The 24062-nt window shown below is 41.2% G+C and overlaps 1 protein-coding gene across 2 annotated transcripts in view; it reads left to right on the forward strand.

The window, feature by feature from the left end:
* The first annotated feature begins 8662 nt into the window (after positions 1 to 8662).
* The window catches only part of SLC6A15 (solute carrier family 6 member 15), a 50752-nt gene continuing 35352 nt past the window's right edge, over positions 8663 to 24062 (forward strand). For both annotated transcript variants that reach the window (XM_089524011.1, XM_089524012.1), the window contains exon 1: positions 8663 to 8793. The gene's annotated coding sequence lies outside the window, so the exon portion shown is untranslated. The remainder of the gene's footprint in view (positions 8794 to 24062) is intronic.

The following is a 24062-nucleotide window of genomic DNA, read 5'->3' on the forward strand; positions in this document are numbered from 1 at the left end:
CAGGTCTAGCATTCTTCTCTCCCTCTGAGGCCTGGACCAAGGCAGATGGACCGGAGGGAGGGCTCTTCTTCTTCAGGCTAGCCCCTGATGGAACTGGGCCAGTCTACTCTCTCCCTCAGAGGCCGAAAGAAAAAAAATATTTTTTTATATATTATATATATATATATATATATATGCAGCAAAACAATACACATGCAAATCACTCCTGCCTTTCCAGGTCACACAATATATATATATATATATATATATATATATATATATATATACACACACACACACACACACACACACACACACACGTCCTTTCCAGGCAAACATTCTCTGAAGATGCCAGCCACTAGAACATGGCCACATAGCCTGAAAAACCCACAAAAAACTATGGATGCCAGCCATTAAAGCCTTCAACTTCACATGACCCTATTGGTTTTGCTAGACTGCTCAATGATGCTCAATGGCATCACATATTATATTTTTCTAGATTGCCCAACTGGGATCTGAAGGTACAGCTTTTGGGTGGCTCCAGACATTTTTGGAGGGACAATTTTAAAGGGTATTGCTGGGTACTCCTGTTTGAGCATACTGCTGGATAAAGCTCTGAATCTAGATGACATTTCAGCTATGGCAATGAATGCATTTGTATATTTGTAGCAAATATACCAATTGAATCCATTTCTGGAGATGTTCTTAGACCCAACAAAATTGTTAAGAAACTTCTGATAGTCCAGAATATTGTTACCACACTATTCACTAGGGCAGGATACCAAGGTTCTAGGCAACTTTATGTGTCTGGAACCTGATCAGTTCAAAGTGCTGGTGATGGGCTGACTTTTATTAACTACTACATGAGTTAGAATCAAGATATTTGACTGACCATATTCTTCTATAGAGTTTGCCCAGACCTTAAAATCCCCAAGAGAGGCCCCATTATCTGTCCTGCTACTGGAAGAGATATATTTGAGGGGAATATATCAGATTACTTTCTCAGTAATTGCTCCCAGTTTCTGTTACTCCCTGACAAGAATGAAGAAATGCTGCACTTTTACCAGTTCATTTGACATTATTTGAGTAAGCTTTGAATAAGTTATTATGAATGTGAGTTGGCCAGAAACCTAGCTTTGCTGATGTGTATTGGGCGTACAGTAGTGGCTACTTTGGTTATGGTTGCCTGGGAAGGTAGGTTCAAGGTGAGTTTGAAAATGACTAGTGGCGGAACCTTTCTTTATTTGCACTGGTTGTAGGTCAGGATGATCAACAAATGTGATTGGCAGCATAAAGGTCTAGAAAGAAGATAACTGTTCAGAGATTCTGGCCAGGAAATTCAAAAAGTGTACACCTTTACAAAGGAGATAAGGTTTTATGATGGTCATTTACCATGTTCACATGGACTGTTGCATTCACCAGATAAGGCACCAGAAAATCAACAGATGTTCACCCTAATTGAACTGCCTTCCTGCTGGTACTCTCAGCTGAATCCTGTACTAATTATCTCTTTATATATATTCTAAATGGGATCTATTCTTTGAATGTTAAATGGTTTCCTGAAGACAATAGGGATTTATAGCCTAGTGTTACCTGGCTTCCCATATTCTGCCTTACCATATGACAAACTGATTGGGTTGGAAAGTGACAGAAGGTCATCACTGCACATACCCTGTCAATACAACAAACAGTCTATGTTCACAACAGTTTACCATGCACAAAGATACAGAAAACAACATCACAATAAGGACACTTCATGACAGATTGAGATGCTCAAACTCCTCACCAAATGCATCAGTTCTCTGCAGAAGTAAGTCTAGATATGAGACAGTTATGTAATTGGTGACTCATTGATATATATTTTGTGTCTCATTAACAACACATTACTTTGGGTTTCATCACTATCTGCTGAATGTGTGAAGTACCTTTACTGAAAAAAAATTGTATAGCAGGCTAGAAGGAAGTTGTTTTTTTAAAAGGTGTGTAATCTCTGATGACTGTCTCACATATGTCTCACACATTGTTTTAGCCCCATTCAAGCATGTATTAAAGAAGTTGAAATCAACACAGGAGGAAGAACATACAAACGACCTTTTCTGATTGTGTTGCTCTCTTACAGTTGGCTCAGCAGGCAGAGATAACTGTTTAAAGACCTCCAAAGAAGGAGATTCCGGAGTCTGGTGGAGTCTCCTTCTTTGGAGGTCTTTAAACAGAGGCTGGATGGCCATCTGTCAGGGGTGCTTTAATTGTGAGTTCCTGCATGACAGAGGGTTGGACTGGATGGGCCCTGTGGTCTTTTCCAACTCTATGATTCTATTATTCTATGCCCCATGCCCACTGCTCTCAGTAGAGACCCAGCATAGTGTTTTGCACATTGAATTGTGACTCTGGAGATGAGGGTTCAATTCTTTGCTTGGCCATGGAAACCCACTGGTGACCTCAAGTGACTCACATACTCTCAGCCCCAGAAAACTTGAAGGCACACAACAACAACAACAACAACAACAACAACAACAGCAGCTTTCATTGAGAAAGAGGGATTTATGTTGAAAAGATCTGATAGACTGAAAATTGTTTTCCCTCACTAGAGCAAGCTTTCAGGGCTTTGAAAATGGCAGTGGATCTACCACACTTCCTCCTCTCTTCCTAGTGCTCTGTCTCTGTCCTAGGATTCTTTTGCATGCAAAGTATTAATAAAATAAGTGAAAAATTAGACACATTTAACAATCCTTACTTCAAAAATCACTAGTAGCTTTCCTAATAGTCTTTCCCCCTCCCCCGCTTTAAATATGAAATTGCTAGAAGTTCCTGCTAATAGAAATTTATGCTTGTGTAATGCAATGCTTTTCAGTAAGAGCAAGTGTTATGATCTCATAGACTAGAAACCTCAATCCCAAGATGCCTAAAATTCATATGTCACAGTCCACATAAAAAGACAAGTCCAGTGAATAAAGCAGAGGGAGGAATCATATTCTCTCATCAGGTGCTGAACTGTAATTCTCAGCATTCCATATGCTCTTTGGCGGGACCAGTGGCAGTTGCAGTCAGCATCATCCAGAGGGCTGAAAGATTCTGGAGTTAGGGAAGCAGCAGAAAGTTATATACGGAAATGCTTTGATTAAACACACATATGCACACATATATGCTTGACGTTTTAATGGTTTCCTCCGCATTTATTTAATGTACTGTTTATACATGTTTCACAGCTCTTCTCTTGAATTAATCTCCCTACTTTATCCACATATTTTATTCACATATACACACTTCTACATTTTTCAGTTTCTATTTAAAAATCCATAGGGGGAAAAAGATTTGGGAATTTACAGAACTCTGACATTTAGAACATAGATTCCATTTTTTCTACACTTAAGGAACAAACTACATTCAGATAGATTCTGAACATATAGACAATATTTATTATTTTATTTATTTACAGTATTTATACCCCGCCCTTCAGCCCTAAAGACAAAAGTGAGGATCTAGTCTATCTCAGAAGGGAATTCCAGAGTCTAAAATGCCTTTCTCTCTCATGCACTCATATGTACCTCTCAAGTGGGCAGGACCAATATTTGTAAACAAATATTAGGGACATGTTTTCAGTGTTAATTTTAAAGGTAATCTGAAACAACTGAGATCTCCACTGATCTGAGCCTCCATTGATGATCTTAGATTTCAGACTGGCTCATATGGAAGGCCATGTTTCCGATTACACTTTGATTGAAATGGGAAAGATGGCCTCCTCCCATATGAGCTTATCTGAACTGTAAGATCATCAATAGACACCTTGTTACATGTCCCGTCATTCCACAAGGTTAGGCTGGTGTGTACATGACAGGACCTTCTGTGTAGCAGCACCTCAATGTGTGGAGCACCCTTGCAAAGGAGGTCAGATTGACTCAATTCCTTCTGAGTTTCTGGCAGTGAGTAAAAAGTGTGATACAGTAACTCATGGAAGTCACTCTCCTGGAGATCTGGTGAGTCTAGGGCATGGCCCAATGGATTCAAACTACAGGAAAAGAAATTCCACCTCAACATTAAGAACTACTTCTGGTGTTAAGGGCTGTTTGATAGTGGAACACATTCCCTCAGAGTGTAGTGGAATCTCCTTTGGAGGTTTTTAAATAGAGGCTGGATGGCCATCTGTCAGTGTTCCTGCACAGCAGGGGGTTGGATTGGATGGCCCTTGAGGTCTCTTCCAGTTCTATGATTCAGTCCAAAAGCTATGGGGCTGTACAGATTAGAAGAAAGGGGCAGCCAGAGGCCATCCCTTTCTCTTCCAGATCATTGTCGCGGCAACCTCATGGCCATGACAATGGTCTGCCCCAAAGAAGAGTTGCGAAATGCAGCTCCTGGCGACGCTGCCAAGGTGCCATTAGCTCCCTGGGGCATTGTGGTGATGTCATGCATGCGCTGTCCCATTTGGACATGGTGCGCGCGCGCCATGTGGATGGTGCTGCATAAAGATGTTGCTACTGTGACATGCTAGGGTTCGGGAGCATGAGGTTGCTGCATGCTCCCAAACCCTAGAATTGGTGCCAGCACGCCGCTTTCTGCCTGAGTCTACCAGGCCTTTGTTTGGATTGTACAGTAGACCCTCCACATTCACTGGGGCTAAATGTACAGGACCTCTGTGAAAGTGGAAAAACTGCAAGTAAAAAAACCAACATCACTACTTGTTTAACCTAGAATACCTTTCTAGGAATCTCTAGGTCCTCCAGCAGAACTCCATCTCAACATGTTTCAGAATTTAACCATAGAATTATGCTGCAAAACCTACAAATGCCTAGAGAAGTGTTTTCTATGGCAATCTCTAGGTCCTCCAGTACAACTCTATGGTCAACTTCCAGCAGCATTTCTCTGGAGGACCTAGCAATTTTTAGAAACAATATATTAAACAAATCCGCAAATAATCAAATCCACAAAAGTCAAAGCCACAAGTGTGGAGGGTCAACTGTACTCTGAAACTCAGAAATCTATTTGTTTACCTCAAAAAATCACACTGGCTCCTGAAATTGGAGCAGAGGCATGGAGTAGCAAGGCAGTTTGTATTAACAAAGCTGGAGTTTAAATTTAAATGTTGCACTAAGTACACTGAGGCCAAACTGTGAGTATATCTAGTGGTTACAGTTGGGAGAAGCCTCAGCACAGAGCAGCCCCTCTCCCAAAATGGAAAATCAATGGCTGATCTTTTTGTCTCCAGCTGAAGGACAGAGAACAGCCACTGACCACGCAACCTGGCAAACATCCCTAGGTGTAAACTGATACCATCACACATAATTATTTTCCTCTAGTCTGAAGTTTCCACCTTGATCATTCACACTACAGAATAACTCGGTGTGGAAACTGGGTTATTTCAGGGTCGTTCACACTGGCACAGAGTTGACTCGGTGCAGTTTGCGGGAGGGGGCCACACAAAAAACCCAATTTAAATTGGTGTATTTGGCACCGGATCCCTTAGCAGTTCTTTTTTTTAAGAATTGCAATGATCTGATAATGTGAATGTGCTATTGGATTGATTTGGATCGCACAGCTACTGTTTAGGAAATGGAGGTGCCTCCATTTTGATCTAGAATGGTGGTAATTGGGAACTTCAAATTGGATGTAAATGCCGCAGAGAGATTCGCTGCCTTTAAAAAATTTTTTTATTTTTTATTAATATTTCCATAAACAAATATCTCCTACATTCTATTACATTTTAACAGATTATTTTGTATACCTCTCAGTGCCCCCCTTCCCCAGAGCCATTTCCATCTTTATATTCCATCCAAAATTTCAGTTCACCTTCTGGAGATAATCTTCCATCTTCTTTTCTCAGTACTTTCTCAATAAATTCTTTTCAAATCCCTTCAAAGTCATTTCTTTTCCATAGTCCTTTTTTTACTTTCAGTTTACATGTCAACTTATCATTGATAGCTAATTTCCATACCTCTTTGTACCAATCCTCCACTTCTACATCTATTTTCATTTTCCAACACCTTGCTGTTATTAATCTCGCTGCTGTAAGCAAATTTGTTACCAAATCTTTTTTTCTTTTTTCCATTTCTCTGAGTTATATAATGATAGCAAAACAATACTCAGTCTTCTATCTATGTTTATATTCATAACATCTTCTATTTCTAATAGCACTTTTTCCCAAAAATTTTGTACATATTTACATTGCCACCACATATGCATATATGACCCTACTTCTTGACAGCCTCTCCAACAATTTTTTGAGTTATTCTTATTAATATTATGTAATCTCACTGGAGTCAGGTACCATTTCCAAGAGATTCGCTGCCTTAAAACAAAGTGGGAATGGTTAATCAATTTTGAATCATTTCATAGATGCAAATCTTTCCCTGCAAAAAAAAACATAAGTGTGACTGACCCCTTCATGGCCACAGACAGCATCTGGCTAGATTTTCTGGACCTTTTGTCACTTCAGTCACTTTACTTGTAATCTGACCTTTTCCCACCTGTCAGTTTAAGTACCACCTACCCTGATGAAAACTTCTGGAGAACTTGAAAGCTTGTATACTTCTGTGATCTTTGTTTTAATAAAGGTATTATTACCCATTTCTGATTTTTCTTTCTACACCTGAACCATAGGGGTACATCTGAGGGGTCATTTCATTTGCTATGGAATACACTTCATTAGCTGTTCACGGAGACACCATGGGGCCATTCACACTTATGTTTTTGTCCCAAGGAGGTCTGGATCTCCGCGGTGACACAATACTGAATTGATGTTTCCACTACGGTTTACATGCTGGAATCTCTCCATGGCATTTAAACCCTGATTGACATTCACATATGCACTGGATTGATTCAAAATGGAGGTGCCTCCATTTCTGGAAATGATACCGATTTGGTAGCATACACACACTACAAAATATTTGGATAGCTCTGGACCTTTACAAAAGACTTGGTAAGGGACCCGGTGTTGAATACACTGGGTTAAGTGGGTTTATCCATGCTCCCCCCCAACAGCACTGGGTGCATTCGGGGCCAGTGTGAACACTGCAGAAATAACCTGGTTTCACACTGTGAATAGTGTGCATAGGGCCCTAACTTATCACCCAAAGGTGATGATTCCCCACTGCTGAAAAGGAACTGTATTGCACAAAGGGCTCCATCTTCTTCCAAACACTAGCCAAGACTTCTAATGTGGTTATTTTTGTTGTTGTTAACTGCTTTTGAGCTGATCCTGACTCTGTGAATAACCCTGTGACGTTTCCAAGATCCTTTATCCTCTCCAGCTCTGCTCAGATCCTGCAGGCTCAAGCCTGTGGCCTCCCTCATTGAGTCCAGACAACTGGCATGCAGTCTTCCTCTCTTTCTCCTACCTTTCCTAACATCGTCTTTTCTAATGAGTCATGCCTCCTCATGATGTGGCCACAGTATGACAGCCTCAGTTTCCTCATCTTAGCTTTTAGGGGGAGTTTTGGCTTGATTTGTTCAAGGACCCATTTGTTGGTCTTTTTGGCCGTCCACAGTATCCTCAGCAGTCCTCTCCAGTGCCACATTATTTTCTTCTTATCCGCTTTCTTTATTAGGCCAGCCTAAATGTTCAGTCCTTTTCTCCTCACCTCTTTCTATTTCCACTTTGCACACAGGGCTTCCTTGAAATCTTGTGACCTGCCTTCACGTTGCCAGTGACTTACAGAGACTCTTATCCTAGGGTTTCTCTTGGAAAGAGTGATTATTCTGAAGTTTGCTCTTGCTTGCATGTGAGGCTGAGTTTAGCCTTGTTCAAGCTCTGTGGCCCAACAGGGATTGTAACCCTGGATTCCCAGAATTTGGGGTCAACGCTCAAACCACAACAGGATCGCTCTCTCCCTTGAAATGTATCTCCTTTTTTCTACCCTCCAGCCCATAACTTTGGCTGCCCAGGAATCCACCACTTCTTCTAGAGGTGTGACAGCAGGAAATATCCCCTCTTACTGTCCCCAGTCTCTCTGATGCAAAGCCCAGGTAAAAGAATGAGCTTTAGGCTGCATCCACACTGCAGAACTAATCCAGTTTGACACCAATTGAACTGGCATGCCTCCATATGATGGAGGTGCCCCAACAAACTACCATTCCCAGAACTCCATTGCAGGGAGCCTGGGCAGTTCAAGTGGTGTCAAACTGGATTAGTCTGGAGGTGCCCCAACAAACTACCATTCCCAGAACTCCCTCGCATGGAGCCATGGCAGTTCAAGTGGTGTCAAACTGGGTTAGTTTGGAGGTGCCTCAACAAACTCCCATTCCCAGAACTCCACCTAAGGGACCCATGGCAGTTCCAATGGTATCAAACTGGATTAGTTTGGAGGTGCCCAACAACAAACACCCATTCCCAGAACTCCAGGGCAGTTTCTATCATGGCAAACTGGGTTAGTTTGGAGGTACCCCAACAAACCACCATCTCTTGGCAGGGAGCCATGGCAAAAACATTTTTGCTTTGTTCTCGCTGGAAAGCTAGTCTAGGGATGGAGGGGAGGGGGAGAGAGCCCCTCATTCTCCTTCCTTTTCATGCTGGGGGGGGGGAGGAGGAGGTAGATGATGGGAGTGCCCCCCCTTTTGCAGGCTGCTCTGCGTCAAGGGAGGGGCGGCTCCTCGGTCTCTCCCTCCCTCCCTCCCTGCTTGAACCGCCCCTGCGTAGGAAGAGCCGAGCACATGTCCCTCTGCTGCTGCTGCTGCCTCTCCCCATCCTCCTCCTCCTCCTCCTCCTCATCGCACACCGTCTTGCTGGCTCCTGCCCCTCGCCCAGCGCCCAGCACTGCGGTAGAGACAGAGAGAGACAGCGAGACAGACGCCCAAGCCACGCTGCTGGGCGCCCTTGGACAGAAGGTGAGCCCGGGTCGGGGCTGGGCTTTGTGGGGGCATAGGCAAGGGCCCCTGGACCCAGAGGGAGAGGGCATCCCTGGGTGGGTGGCCAAGGCAAGGGTCCCTGCTGCAAGGCAAGGCAAGCAGCATCCTTACTCATGATTCATTAGAGGGGCTGGGAGAAAGGCAAGATAGAAGACATTGTTATTACTACTACTATTGTTATTGTTATTATTATTAGGGTGGCTGGGAGAAAGGCAGGATCAAAGTTATTGTTATTGTTATTATTGTTAGGGTGGCTGGGAGAAAGGTGGGGCATAAGAAATGAAATTATTATTATTAGGGTGGCTGGATAGAAATTATTATTCTTGTTATTATTCATAGAGTAGCTGGAAGAAAAAAGGGATATAATAAATAAAATTATTCTTATTCTTATTAGGATGGCTGGGAGAAAGGCAGGCTAGAAGTTATTATTATTATTATTATTATTATTAAGGTGGTGGGGAGAAAGGTGGGATATAATAAATGAAATTGTTATTATTAGGGTGGCTGGAGGAAAGGCAGGATAGAAATTATTATTCTTGTTATTATTCATATTGTAGTTGGGAGAAAAGCAGAATATAATAAATAAAATTATTATTATTATTATTATTATTATTATTAGGGTGGTTGGGAGAAAGGCAGGATAGAAAATATTACTATTATTATTATTCAGGTGCCTGGGAGAAAGGTGACATATAAATGAAATTATTATTATTACTATTATTATTATTACTAGGGTGGCTCGGAGAAAGGCAGGATAGAATTTATTGTTGTTATTATTCATAGGGTAGCTGGGAGAAAGGCAGAATAAATAAAATTATTATTATTAGGGTGGCTGGAATTATTGTTATGATTGTTATTATTCATAGGGTAGTTGAGAGAAAGGTGGGATATAGCCATTATTATTATTATTATTAATGTTAGGGAGACAGAGAGAAAGGCAGGATATGAGTAATTATTATTATATTATTAATGGGGTGGCTGGGAGAAAGGTGAGATAAAAGTAAATATTATTATTATTATTATTATTAGGGTGGCACATGGATTGTGCCCACCCCTGGCGTGACACAGCCAAGGTGTGGGGATTGGGAAGCCATTCTCCCCCCATCTCGCCCAGGAGACTATTCTCCACTCCACTCTGACATTGAGGTTTTTAAACAAATTCCTTCCTTGGCCAGTGTGGTGGGAATGTGGGCAAGGAGGGTTTCTTTCCCAGCCAAGGAAAGGAGGATGGCTGGAATAGACCAGCAGATGGAGCATCTTCTGGGCATTTCATTGGGAAAAAGGCCCGATGGTGGTGGTACCCAAGGCAGGGAGGTATAGGACTATTCTCTCAGTGGCAGAGGGATGGGGAAGAAGAGCCTTGGTGATGATGATGATGATGAAGAAGAAGAAGATATGGGGGCTTCAAGGTGAGGGATGCTGGATCATCCTCATCATCTTCATCCTCCTCATCATCATCATGAGGGCAGCACAGGGCCGTGGCCCACAGAATTGGGCCGCCTGAGGCTAGAGAGGATGCAGAGAGCATCCTTCCCATGGTGGAAGTTACCCTGACCAGGGTGGCCACAAAGAAGGACAGGGCACCCCCTCAAAATGGAGGACATTCCAGAAAAAAATAAGGGAGGACAGTCCCAAATAAAAGCTTAAAATACTCCCAGAAATAGAAATGCCTGCTTCTTAGCCCTGCTCCCAAGGGGAGACATTTTGAATTTCCTCCTGAGGACAGAAGGCTGAGATGGAGGACAGGTCCAGGGAAAGGAGGACACCTAGTCACCCTGATCCCCTGACACAGCAGGATGGAGGCAGGCATAGGTCGAGGAGGGAGAGACGTAAACAGGAGCAGGCCCCCCAATAGAAACATGTAGGTTAGTAGGATTTGGGGGCGATCCAGTCTGAGATGTTCTGTGCAGTCCAGCCAGTGGGTCCAGTGGGATCATGTTAATCCAGTGCTTTCCAAGAAAGTAAGATCTCTTCCTCAGCATCTAGAGTCCCTTGGGATCTTCTTCAGAATAGCTGAACTCCTGCTGCTCCTGTATTAGTATTAGTAGTTAGTATTATTATTGTCATAGCATGTGCTCTCATGTACAAGAAGAGGAAGAAATCCGGCATTTTACATCAGAACACATGGGCAGGCATTTTAGGTTCCTTGTATTGCATCAGATGGAAGCCTGGCATTTCAGCAAACCCAGGCCTGAATCCTGTTGGTTAGCTGCAACTCGAGCAAACTTTTAGAAACCAAAGGACAATAATAACACCCCCAATCCACAAACCAGGGATGCCTTTCTTCAGTTGACCAAAATGCCCCAAATACATGTATTTGGGGGCCTTTTGGTCAGCCAAAGAAAGGCATCCTTGGTTTGTGGATTAGGGGTGTTATTATTGTCCTTTGGTTATATGGCCAACATGCCTACCCCAGAATAGGTTCCCTTATGGTGAGTGAACACATAGGTAAATCCCATCAAGTCAGTGGGTCTACTCTAGTTGGAACCTAGAACACGATCCAAGTTTCTTTCCCTTTTCTTCCCCACACAGACCTGCATTGTGCTTGTTCTTGTTGCTTTTCCTTTTTGGGTGGAATTCACACACACACACACACACACACACACACACACACACATCTTTGGGTGTCTGTGAGGCTTGTGAAAAGACCAAACTGATCTCTGTTCAGTAGATACTCCTGGGATAGATACTCCTGGAATAGATCCAGGAGATGAGAGATGGCATCCTGGATACTACACAAACTCTTTTCCTAGATGCAAAGGGATCTTCTTGTGACACAACCCGCTGAAAGTAAGAAACTAGTGGCATGAGCTTTCCTAGACTTGAGCTTACTTCTTCAGGGGCAAGTCCAAACTACCACTCCCACAATTCCACAGGATTGAGCCACAGCATTTAAAGCGTGGTCAAACCGGATTATTTCTGCAGTGTGGATGCAGCCCAAGTTGGAAGGGATCCAGTTGCTGGGCGTGGTCCAGCGCGAGCCTCACACCCGTTGTGACGTCACAATGTTTGGGTGGGTATGCAAATGAGGAGCTGATCTTGGTGTCTGGGGGCTCCCTGCCCCCTCCCTTCCTGGCTTAGAGACCTCTCCTTTCCCTTATTGCCAAATAATAAAGAGAAGACCATTGCTTTTATTAGAGAACCCTCCTGGAGGCAGACCCTTCCTCCCCAGTCCCTTTCCCCTGGTGGTTATTCCTTGCATGGGGCTGTTTCAAGCCAAACAAACCTGGCTTACCTTTCCTTTGTCTGGAAGGAATTCCATGTTCTAAAAGAGCCAGCATTCATTTGCTAATATGCTTTGTTTGTTAAGGAAACTTCTCTTTCAGGATCTAGTAGGTATTCATCCAAAATAAATGTATGTGTGTGTATTGTGTGGGTATAAAATACAGCCGGCTCTCTGCATCCACGGATTGAAAATATTCAAAATGCACGCACACACACATGCACACACACACACACACACACACACATATATATATATATATATATATAAATTTCAAAGAGGAAGCCTTTTTTGTAAGGGACATGATTTTACTACACTGTTGTACTTAATGGGACTTGAGCATCCATAGATTTTGGTACAGTAGGTCCTGGAATCAAGCCCCTCAGCAGATATCTAGGGCCCACTTTATATGTGTGTGTGTGTGTGTGTGTGTGTATATATATGCATATACACACACACATATATAATAAAATAATAATATGGTTTCCTACGGATCCAGGTGGGATTACAGCATAAAATTACAAACACAGTAAAATAGAGCATAAATAAAATTAATACACACACACACACACACTTTATATGTACACACACACACGTATGATAAAATGCAATTATATAGTGTACAGATCCATAGGAGACTCCATCAGGCATTGTCCTTTCCCCCCATTTTCAGAACAATGCATTAGGAGTTTAAGAATGTAGTGCATGTCTACTCAGAAGTAAATCCCATGTCCTGAGCTGGACATATTCCTAGCAAGGATGTTTAATACTGTACTGAACACTGGAACATATTTGGGAGTGCATGGGATTGCATTGTTTTTATTTCATTCAAGCAAGGAGCGGGATAATGTCTTCCCTTCCCTCCATCTTCAGCTTTTCCTGTCAGATCCTTCATCATTTTCATAGGTTCCTAGACTTTCATGGGGGATGTGGAGGGAAAGGCCCTGAGACTTGAATGTAATATTCCATTTTATGCACAGAAGGGATATTTAAAGTGAGAAGATGCAAAGAAATTCAGTTTCTGTTTTCTTCAGAAGATAGAATTTTATTTCTTACTGTTGCCTTCAAGGTCATAGCATGCTGGACACAAAAGGTGTTGGAAGCAGTGTTTAGCCTTGCTAAGTGCGAGGGGAGGGTATATGGCAAAGGAGACTGAAAGTCAGTAGGCAATTTGAATTTTCCTCCTCCTCTACGGTGTTTAAATTCGAAAGCTGCTGTCATCCGAGCCAGCTATTTCATCAGTTCTTCTGCTATGACTGGGCACTCAGATTTGCTTGGGTTTTTCCCCTCCCACTTCCCTGTAATGATAAGAAAACCAGCCAGTTAGCTTTTATGTGAAAAGGCAGAAGTCAGCTATATTCTGCAAAAACAGCAACAAATTGCATCAGAACTTGACTGTCACCATCATATATACCTTCTGATGCATACCTATGCAAATTTGTCCATCAGCTTCATTGTATCAATAGTCTGAATGACAAAAGGAAACCTGATTACTGATTATTAAGTGTGGCCCTTCAAAATCCAGTCAGTTTTCTGTTCCCTTGTAATTATCTGCAATTCACATAATAGTGGTTAGGCGCTGCAATTATGTGGAATACCTGGAACGATTTTTGTACACACCCAGATTCTTTTGAGTCTGAATTTGGGCTGAACAGTTCGAAAATAACTCTAAATGATTTTATTCTAGGAGACAAAATCGCAGATGAACCAGCAAGTATACATACCATTGAGCTGCTCAAGGAATTCCATGTTTCTTTTTGCAGATTATATCTAACTTCCTTCACACAGAGGCAACACTTTTTGTGCCAGATTTCCCCTATGTCCTCATTCCCTAAAAGTAAAAATACTAGGAAGGTTGACATTTCATGATACAAATCAACACAAGTAGTGATTGGAATAGGGAAGCTCTACAAGATAATGTTAGTCTGTAATGTTAATTTTCTTAGAACACGTTCACTGAATCATGCATAAAATAAATAGAGGAAGACCTGTGAAGTCAATAGGACCCAAGGGGGTCTGCCTCAGGACCAGAACACTCAGAACTCTGTTATATCTAATATACAGAACTGCCTTTTCATAGACAGTACCACCTGTCCATATTCCTGTCCTCTTCAAATTCATTGGTTATTATATACTCTCAGGTTTCAAGTATCTTTGCCAGAGGTAAACCTCTAGATCAGTGGTTTACAGCCTTTAGTCTTCCAGATGTTTTGGACTTCAATTCCCAGAGGTCCCAGCCAATGTGGTGAATATTCAGGAATTCTGCAAGCTAAGTTTCAAACATCTGAAGGATCAAAGGTTGAGAAACACTGTTCTAGATTCTAAAACGTAGGCATGGAAGTGCTTTACACTCTGCATAGATGTTGGCTACCAAGCTGCTCTCTTCCTGGTTACAAAGAAACTGATAAGTTCTGGGATGCTCCAGATGTATAAGGCTTTAACTCCCATCATCCTTGGCCATTGGCTATACTGACTGTAGTTGTTGGCAAGAACACCTGGAGTGGAGTTGCCAGGGCATCTGTCAATGCTGTTTATCCAGCTGTAGGAACATAGCTGAATGTTCCTCTGCTACCCTATGCTGCTCTCAATTGGCCAATAAGTGGCCTTTATTCCACTAGTGTGTTCACCAAATGTGGGTGTTTTTCAACCTTTATCCCAACAACAGTGGGCTTTACACTTGGGCAATCCTGCCAATGTCACCAGCGGTGAGGATTTCTCTCAGGCAAGCTCACCACTCTGACCAAATTGGGAGATTTATCTTTTCACCGAATCACAGAACGATATAGAAGAGACCCTATGGGCTTTCCAGTCCAACCGCCGCGATGCAGGAATACATAATCAAAGCACTCTTGACAGATGTACATCCATCCTTTGTTTAAAAAAACCCTAAAGAAAGAGACTCCACCACACTCTGAGGCAGCATATTCCACTGTCAAACAGCTCTGACCATCAGGAAGTTTAACCCACCAATTGCAACAATTTATAAGCTGCTGTCATCAGAGCCAGCTATTTCATCAGTTCTTCTGCTATAACTAAGAGTGAAAGCTCTCCCTGACCTCCATCTCTGTGACACCAAGTTTGGGGACTGTCTAACTACTCTCAAGGTACCTATGAGGATCTATGCAACTTCAGCCTTCAATGGATACTGTCCTATGCTGCAGTCAGCGAGTGACCCAGGAGTCACCAGAGGATAAGGCAAGATCTGTCCAGTAGTTGATCCAGTCCAGGTCAGTCAGAGGTTATCCAGCAAGACTAAAAGAAATGCAAGATCACTTAGAGTGCTATAATTGTGTGTTCCTAACCCTTTTCAACACTTAAGATTCTGTGATTCCATTGCATCCTCTGACCCTGTTCCAGAAGCAGTTTTGTAACTACTTTTACTACAGCTCTTTCTTTTATTTTACAGTGTGTCAATGACCTACCAACCTACTTACCTATATGAGGGCACTTAAGAAGAAGGATAAATCTTAGAAGCCTACTTTTTTCTTTCAGTGATGTTCTACCACAGAAGAATATTTTATTTATTTCTCTCCTTTGTTTATTTGATCTAAGTGATATGACACACTAGGCAAAGTGGCTTCTGTACAGAGTTTGTCTCCCAACGGCAAAAATCCAGCTCTTCTTTCACTTTCATTTGTGCTGCTTTCTTGCACTGGCTGTGGATGTACATGTGGCTCTGACCTTGTCACACATAGATGTGATCAGGTCACATACTCTGTCACAATCCTTCCTAAGTATGAAGCAGTTTTGGCAGATGATTTTAGGAAAGTTATATGGAATGGAGAATGGAAAAGTCTGGTACTAAATTCTCAGGTACAGGTGTCTGAGGAAGTAGGAGAAAAACAGTTACATCAGTATCTCATTTTTAGTGTCCAATTGTTTTTCAACACATGAATGCTGAAAGGAGGAATCCTGTTCTGTCCCCAAAATAGAAAAATGGATATTGAATGAGCATGAGTGCTCTTTCATCCCTGACAAATACTGTCCACATTTTGTAAACAGCTGGAGTTTTATACCCTAGTCCCAGATGACACAAGCTGCTGCCACATTGCAGAATTAATGCAGTTTGACACCACTTTAACTGTCATGGCGCCATCCTGTGAAATTCTGGGATTTGTAGTTTGTTGTGGCATCAAAGTTCTCTGACAGAAAAGGCTAAATCTCTCACAAAGCCACAAATCCCAGAATTTCATAGCAGTGAGCCCTGGCAGTTAAAGCACTGTCAAACTGCATTAATCCTGCAGTGCAGATGCAGATTTAGAGTAGGGACAGGCAATTGGACAAGGGCAAAATTTTACCTCCGAAGCCCCTATGCAGTCTGCACCACTACAAGCAACATGACTGGACGTGATGTAATGTCATTTCTGAATTTGATTTTGGCCGTTTTTCAGATGTTTTTCTTTTTCTCTTAATTCCTCCCTTCCTTCCTTCTTTTGCTCTTTGGGGTATGTGGCAGGAGCCTGGGGTTGGAGAGCAAAACAGAAGCATTTTATAGTAGTTTTGAGCTGTCTGGACTCCCTGGGCTCACTGCTATGAAATTTTTAAAAGGTAAATTGCATAATGCTATTTTAATACCTTTTGAGTTCTGGGCTTTGTGGGGGACTTTAGGGGATTTCAAGGCTTTGGAACTTTAAGCTTTATGTGCAGTTTTTAGCCTGCACTTTGTCCACTTCTGCCTTGGAGGGAAGGGTCATGGATAGATCTAGTGTGTTCCACTGTCACCATCCAAGCTACAAATGTAACAATTAGGAAGGAATGAAGCCACAACCTACCTCACCCATTGCCTTTGGATGTTTGGAACTGAATCTATATTAGGCTAAGCAATGGAGAACTAAGAAAAGTGGACTGCATATCTCAGATTACCACAGTTAGCATGGCCATAGGCCATACATTCTAGAATGTGGGTGACTGTAGAAGCTGTAGTCCAAAAACATTTCCAAACTCTAGTGGAAAGTCCTTCACTTAAACTTACAATGAGACAAGTTCTTTCATATAAGCAAACATTGGACTTTCTAGGGTAGAAGATGGAAGATTTTAAAGACATAGCTGTGTTAACCTGGATCAGCGTGCAAAGGAATATTGTAGGACCTTTGTGACTAACAGAGAAAGACAGTTGCAGCATAAGCTTTTGTAGTCTCAGTCTCAGTGGTGCTACAGTATCCCTTAGCAGATCAGAGGATGAACAGTCTTTTGTAAAACGTGGGTGCGCATGTGTATGTTTACATGTGCACATGTACCCTGGAAGATTTTGTTTCTCTGATTAAAAAGTTTGCATATGTTTAATTTTCTATTGTGGATTATTGCAGAAATGTTTTTAAAGAAATAATGAGAGCTCTTGCAGTTAGCTCCCTGGAGGTCTCTCATATGACCAAACCATTTCTGGTTTATTTATGTAGAATACTTAGTCTTCACTTTCTTCATTTTCCATTTTAATCTCCTTTAAAGTAGAAGAGTATCTGATGTAATTTTTTTTTAAAAAAAACTGATTATTAAAATTTATGAACGCTACTAGGAATTTATTTATGTATAAGATAATTTAGATGGCTCTCAGCAGAAACATGTGTGGTACACTGGTAATGACAATCTAGTAATAATTTAATCAATTGACATTACAATATAACTGAACTTTTTCCCCATCAAAAGTGTTACATACTTAATTAGATTTTGTAACATTATAATAAACTAGTGCTATAAATGGAGAACAAAGGAAACTTTCTGATGAAGTGTCTATCTGCTGCCCTATACACAGAAAATCAAATAATTAGAGGATTGAATTCATGTCCAATTCAGATTCATCAGTACACCTTAATCTTTAGTCAGATGTTAGTTTTCAGTTGTGAGGGCTTGGGAATTAGTTAAATAACTATCAGTCAGTTTAGATAGGTTTCTTGAAGGCTGTTCAAGTGTTTCTTGAACACATGTATTATGTTCACAAAAAACATACATGGCCAGATTTTTTCACATAACTTTTGCATGTATACAGATATACTGCTACATAACATTAAATACTGTAGTAACAAGATTTATTAATCGATAAAATAGACGAGACTTTCAACTATATTGTTTTCCACTATGATCTCTCCTCCCCCACTTTTTTTTCTTTTCCCCTTAAACACTGAGAATGCTTATTTCCTTTCATTTAATTGTTTGAGGTTGTTGTTTTATCCCTCCTCTCAAAATGTTTGTGTTTCCCAGAAAATCTGTGAGACTCCCTCCCTCCCCGCCTGCCTGCCTGTTTTTTATTGATCTGTGTCTCTTTCAGTGATCACATTTGACTATCCATACGTGTGACTGAAGTCTGAGTCTGCATCTGCGCTGCAGAAATAATTCGGTTTGACACCACTAACTCCCATGGCTCAATGCTATGGAATTCTGAGATTTGTAGTTTGTTTTGGTACCAGAGTTCTTTCATAGAAAAGGCTAAATGCCTCAGAAAACTGCAGTTCCCAGAATTCCAGAGCACTGACCCATGTTGGTATATAGTGGTATCCAACTGGATTATTTCTGTTGTGTAGATATAGCCCTAATGATGTGCATAATCATTACTAATATACAAAGTGATTAGTAAATAATACAACACAAACAATTAATACTATGAAGAATGAATGTCTAGAACAAGGATAAATGAAAATAGATTTAGTAGTTTTGAAGTTCTAATTGGTCTTTTCCCAATGACTGTTCTTAAGAAGTATTGTCTTACCCATCCATAAAAGGTATATAGGTAAACTGAACCAAAACTACACACCGTTCAAACATGCTAAATCTAGCCAAATATATTTAGGCTTTGAGCAAAGGTTTCCATGAAACTCATACTAAACATGGAGTTGAAGTCTTTCATGGCTGGCATCCATATTTTTTGTGGGGTTTTCAGGTTATGTGGCCATGTTCTAGAAGAGTTTTCTTCCTGATGTTCTGCCAGCATCTGTGGCTGGCATCTTTTCCAGGCAAGCATTATCTGAAGATGCCAGCCACAGATGCTGGCGAAACGTCAGGAAGAAAACTCTTCTAGAACATGGCCACAACCCGAAAAACCCACAAAAATCTATCATACTAAACGGATTGATGATTTCAATCCAAAATAATAAAAGCACAACTTTGATGTAAATTGCATTGCTCAATCTTTTTTTTTTCATTTAAAAAAATCAATTTACTTCAAAGTAAATCAGTGTAGGAGTTGGAGTAAGCAACATATATAACAAAAGTACTGTTTGATCTGGACCAGTTGGCATATTTCAGTAGTGAAAGTTCAGATTTGACTTTTCATCTGTTTGTAACAGGTTGGGGGACAATTTGTTTTGGAGTGTAGCCCTGGAGACAGTACTAAATGTACTAAATTTTCATAGCAGATTGTAAATAGTATTATAAGTGGAAATCGTAATACAACGAAGAAAAGGTCTATACCATTCTGTGCGTCAGGTAATTAAATTTGTAGACTAGCCCAAATTTAGAATGACTTTAGAATTGCAGGTGGTGAATATCATTAAGAAAACTGAATGTTTGAAATTCCATGAATGAATAAATGAATAACATGTTGCTTCCCTAACAGAGAGGAAAGGATTGCTTCTAAATCCACTCAAATTAGCCGAAAACAATGTATGGTTACATTACCTGGCATAGCATTGTCTTTGCACGGATGGGAGACTATACCCCAATAGCAGTTATGCTCCCTGGACTCCACTATTGTAAGGGGTGTATTTGACAGGGGAATCCTATTCAGTTACATTGGAACTCTGTGCTCTATCGCCCCAATGAATGCTCAAGATTTAATTCTCAGTGGAGCCATAGAATCATAGAGTTGGAAGAGACCAGAAAGGCCAGCCAGTCCAATGAAGGAATACACAATCAACACACTCTGGAGTGATGACCATCTGGACAGATGACTTCTGAGAGATGGCCATCCAACTTCTGTTTAAAGACCTCCAAAGGAGCAGGTTTTCCCCACCCTCTGAATCAGTCTATTCCCCTGTGAAACAGTTCTTACAGTGAAAAGTTTTCCCGGATGTTTACATGAAACCTGTTTTCTTGTAATTTGAATCCATTGGTTTGTGTTCTGGTCTCTGGAGCAGCATAAAATAGGCTTGTTCCATCTTTTCTATGATATCCCTTCAGATATTTAAAGACGGCTATCATGTCACCTATCAACATTCTCTTGTTCAAGCTAAGCATGCCCAATTCCCTAAACTGTTCCACATAAGCTTGGTTTCCAGACCTTTGTTCATCTTGGTTTCCTTTCTTTTGATGTGTTTTGGCTTGTCAATATCCTTTTTTGAATTGTGGTAGATTCTGTGTTGGAAATCGGATTGAGATTAACATTGCAGCCATTCTGTGCACACTACCAGGACAATATAAGACTCACTCAAGAAGCACTGATCTTATATACCAATATATGTGGAATGGATTTCTTCTTCTATGACTAGAGCACAAATGAGGGCTTTGTGGTGGGACACTTTGCAAAACAGCAGTTCATACAGCTCTCCTCCCCAGGACTTAAAAGCCCAGGAGGACTAAAATATGAAAAGCAGGTGAATAAGACTTTATATCAGAATCCATGCAAGTACTTTGGTTCAAGAAGCTAAAACTAAAAATGTACCATCAAGCACAAGCATGCTGGATCTACAAATACAAAACATGATGTATAGGTAATCCATGGAGGAAAGAGAAGAAGAACGTAACACAAATTCTATTGTGAATACCAACTGGTGTAGATCTATAACAGCAATGGAAATTACTTACGTGGTGTTGTTACTTTCAGCATTGTCAACTACATTTTGACTTTGTCCCAGTCTGGAATTCAAGACAGCTTATAAATTTAAAACAGATACAGCTTTAAAAAGTCAAATAAGTGTTGACTTACTAAGGTATTATTGATTCAGTGGTTTTACTCTCGTAGGGATTAATAGTAAGAATTAGGCCCATGTTTCATGGGTCCAAAACACACTGCAAAAGTGATCCAGTTTGAGATCCCATTAACTGCCCTGGCTCAATACTAGGGAATACTGAGAACTGTAGTTTTGTGAGACATTTGGGCTTTTCTATTAGAGAGCTCTAGTGTCACAACAAAGTACATTTGCCAGAATTCCCTAGCACTGCATCAAGGCAGCTAAAGCAGTCCCGAACTGCGTTATTTTTGTAGTGTGTTTTCGACCACACTTTTGTACCTTCTCCATCAGCAGGTCTTCTGTACCTTCTGTACCGTCTCCATTTGCAGGTCTCTATACACTATGAACAGTGCAGGAGCTACAAAATTCATGGCCATAGATTCTCCTATGTCAACTTTATGAGGAAATGGTCTCCTTTGCTGTTGAATATTAGATACTCCTGGAGACATCTATTAGTAAGGCTGGCCAAACACAATATTCCCCATAATACAAACACAAACAGCTTCATTTATATACCGCTTCATTCTGAACTAACAGTATCTAAGCGGTTTACAACTATAAGCTAATTGCCCCCAACAATCTGGGTACTCATTTTAGCGACCGTGCAATGATGCAAGCTTGAGTCGAACGAGCCCTTTTGTTGGTATTGAACTCACAACCTTATAGTTTTGAGTGAGTGGCTGCAGTACAGGCATTTAACCACTGCACCACCACAGCTCACAGCCAGAACATGAGAAGCAGAATAAAGAAGAAATAGAAAGCGTTCTAATACACTGTCCTACCCAAGAGGTATGGCGATATTATCAGTGGGAGAATGAGGAGCTGGACTAAAGTATAAACAATCTTCTTTACTTTTACTTAATAGGCTGTAATGGGCACCAAGTTTCTAGATCTGAGTGTTGCAATTGCTACCTATTACTCCCATACCCATATTTCTTTTGTCTCTCAACAAGAAACCAGGAAACAATTCAACAAGCATAGAAAAAGAATACAGTGGACCCCTTGTTATACACTGGGGTTTGGTTCCAAGATCCCCCATGGATAACAAAATCTGTGTATGCTCATCCCATTAAATATAATGACATAGCAAAATGGTGCCCCTTATAAAAAATGGAAAATCAAGGTTTCATATTTGAAATTTATACTTTTTCTGAACATTTTCAAACTGTGGCTGCTTGAATCCATGAATAAAAAATCTATGTATAAGAAGGGCTAACTGTATTATCTTTATTATAGTAACATGCATATATATTCAGTGGGGCCCACAGTAGTGGGCAAGGGAAATATCCTTAGCAATTTCACTAGGGCAAAAACAGCTTGAAGCTCAGTATCAACCAGTTCTTTGACTTCCATGAGCTTTTCCAGATATTCCATGTAGTATTTGTAGTTCTGCAAAATATGTGGCACCCTGTATGTTCTCAATCACCCCTCAATCCGTCAGGCAATTGCGATCCTCATAGGAGACTTGCCCTAAGCTTCAAATAAGCAGAAATCAAGAGTGTCTACCTTTTCATTTTAGTAGGCTTCTGTGTGTTTTGAAAATGTATGACATTTGTGAAACAGGAGCAGCTTTGTCTAGCACAGAAAAACTGTGATGAGGCCATCTGCACTTATGTCTGTTGTTTGGTTCCCTCTCACTGGGCCATGCAAAATGAAAGATAAAGTTGCCATCAAAATTCACTCCAAAATAATCAATAAAAATGAGTGTCAGATTGATTGTTCTCATGGAGGTTGACAGATAGGGGACTCCTACTCCCTGCTGCCCTTCTTAGCTGTCCCAGCAGTGGAACATGAAGTGAACAGTTCAGAGTGCTACCTGTTGACTCTTCTTCTGTGTGGAATCACTGAACCTCCTTTTCTCTAGAGGCGATGAGTTTCCCTCAAAGCCAAAACAACAAAGTACTGCATTCTTGGGCAGAAAATTTAACAATGAGTTTGGTACCAGGAACAGAAATGACAATAAGAAGAGTAGTTTAACATATTTCAGCAAAATATTCAAAAATGACCAATATACATATGTTATCTGAAACAACCAGATCAGGTTAGGTCTTGCGTCGTCGTCATCATCATCATCATCATCATCATCATCATCATCATCATCATCAATTTTATTTCTTACCTAACTCTCCTCAAGGCTCAAAGCACAGTACTACATAGTTTAAGACACATAAAACTATTTTAACACATAAAGGGGCTGTACACACAGCCCCTTTATGTGGATTGTGGCCACGGCAATCTCACACCGCAGCCCCAACCTGGCCTTTCAAGGGTGCAAAAAGGAGCTGGAAACAGCAGCTTCTTTTTGCACCCTTGAAAGGGCACCATAGCTGCGTTGCCACAGCTATATGATACTCCTTTGGCGCTGCATCTTATAGAGTGGAGCGGTGTGCAGCATCAGGGCTCCCTGGGGGCTGGAATTGGACATGCATTGTGAGGACACTACGTCCCAACTCTGTCCCCATGCTGGACTTTCCTGTCAGTCTGCACAGCCCCTAAGTTAAAACACATAAACTGATTAAAACGATCCAATACAATATGAAAATATAACAATTTAAAATTCATAGTATAAAATAAACTAGGTAGGCTTGCTGGAAGAGGTAGGCCTTTAATACTGTTTTTAAATGAGACAGCATGTTTAGCTTCCAGATCTCTCCCAGCAGGTCATCCCAAAGTTTAGGGGCAGCTGATGAAAAGATCCTCTGGGTTACAGTTGTCAGTATAGTCCAGGCTGGTTAAAGTACAGTGTGCCTGCGTCATATGCTGAAAGCAGCGCTGGAAGAAGTGGTGCCATGCGCCAGAAGAAACAATGGCGCGTTTGCCAGTGGCGCGCACACACCGCTGCCACCTCGTGCTGCTGTGAGCATGAGTCCCATTACTTCTAATGGGGCTTTGAGCATACGTGCTATTTCTTTTATGCAGGGGTAGGGGTCTGGAATGGATTCCCCTCGTAAAAGAAAGGCGCACTGTAAATGTTCCCCAGAGGACATGAGTGTACTTAAGTAAAGAAAAGCGTTTTGAACCTTCTAGACTTTACTTGCAGTCTTCTTCCTAAACACATTCTTTTCCTTTCAGGAGCTGTCACTTTTCTTATGATTTCCATTTTGGTTGTCACACTTTAAGATCTATGGCTTTTTAAAAACAACAGC

The sequence above is a fragment of the Sceloporus occidentalis genome, unplaced genomic scaffold (assembly GCF_023333645.1).
Source record: "Sceloporus occidentalis isolate IW3139 unplaced genomic scaffold, rSceOcc1.0.p SCAF_5, whole genome shotgun sequence".
Lineage (NCBI taxonomy): Eukaryota > Metazoa > Chordata > Lepidosauria > Squamata > Phrynosomatidae > Sceloporus > Sceloporus occidentalis.